Below are 1,620 nucleotides of genomic sequence, written 5' to 3'. Positions count from 1 at the left end.
CCGTCGAGTCGGCCCCAACTCATAGCGACCCCTCCTTGGGTTTCCGAGGCAGTATCACTATGGAAGTAGGATTGCCCAACCTTCCTTCTGAGGAGTGTCTGGGTCTTCCTTGTAGGCATATGGATATTATCCTATCATTGATAGCATTGGACTTCAGGACAGATTTTGAAACATTCTTTGTGATGATGAATGCCACGCCATTCCTCTTTAAATTGTTGTTCCCAGCATAATAGATCATATGGTTGTCTGATTCAAAATGGCCAAAACCAGTCCAGTTCAGCTCACTAATGTCTAGGATATCGATCTTTACACGTTCCATTTCATTTTTGACAACTTCCAATTTTCCTAGATTCATACTTTGTTCATTCTGTGTTCCAATTATTAATGGATGTTTGCTGCTGTTTCTGCTCAATTTGAGTGGTGCCATGTCAGCAAATGGAGGTCTTGAAAACTTTACCTTATCCATATGAGTAAGGCTGATTTTACCCTGATAATGCAGCTCTTGACCAGTCCTACTTTAAGAGCTTTCTAAGCTAAGTGACTCATCTTCCTTCTCTGTATTGGACAATGTTTCTGGACTATTCGTAAATTTGCACAGTAATGTATCAGACAGTGTTTCTCTGCTAATTATTCATAAGGTTTTCCCTGGCCAATTCTTTGAGAAGTGGATGGCCTCTTCCTTCTTCCTAGTCTGTCTCAGTCTGCAAGCCAGGCTGATACCTGTGAATCATGTGTGCCTCACTGGGTTTGAAACACCAGTGGCACAGCTCAAGACTCACAGCCACATGTCACCACCTTAGGACAAACTGACAGAGAAGTTTGCCTCCCTTAGCTGTTGGAAACCCCTCCAATCACCTTTACCTGGATCCCTGTGGCTGACTCCTCAATCTGTTGCCATCCCCTTTGTCTTTTCTATCCTCTCCCTGCCTTCCTGCCTCGCTGCTTGTGGGGTGTGGCCTGGGTTTCCTCTCTTCAACTGGGTCCCTGAGGCTGACTCCTCGACCTGTTCCGGTCCCCTTTGCTTTTTCTGTCTTCTCCCTGCTTCCTGGCTTGCTGCTTGTGGTGGGTGGCCTGGGTTTCCTCTCCTCACCTTAGTCCCTGCAGGTGACTCCTTGATCTGTTCCGGTCCCCTTTGCCTTTTCTGTACACTTATATAAACTGGCAAGTCCAAAGTTCTTGGATCAAACTTCAAGCTGGAGGCTTTTTCTGACTTTAGCAGCTGCAGGGGCTGAGGAGCTCAAGGATGGCAGTGAGTATACTGGTTGTTGACTCCAATGAATGACAAACCCAAGATCTCCAGGCCGAATGGTGGGTTGTGCTTGACTGCTAACCAGAAGGCTGGTGGTTCAAACCCACCAGCCACTCCTCAGAAGGAAGGTTAGGCAATCTATTCCCATAGTGATACCACCTTGGAAACTCAAGGAGGGGTCACTATGAGTCAGATCCGACTCCATGGCACATAATGTTGTTGTTAACAACAGCAACAATTAGTTCCCTATTGCTTCTGTAACAAATTATCACAAACTTAGTAGCTTGTTGTTGTTGTTGTTGTTATGTGCCGTCGAGTCGGCCCCGACTCATAGCGACCCCTCCTTGGGTTTCCGAGGCAGTATCACTACG

Source organism: Orycteropus afer, unplaced genomic scaffold, assembly GCF_000298275.1.
Source record: "Orycteropus afer afer isolate SDZICR_OR568_19922 unplaced genomic scaffold, OryAfe1.0 scaffold00271, whole genome shotgun sequence".
Classification (NCBI taxonomy): Eukaryota; Metazoa; Chordata; class Mammalia; order Tubulidentata; family Orycteropodidae; genus Orycteropus; species Orycteropus afer.
This window is presented reverse-complemented; position numbering follows the sequence as displayed.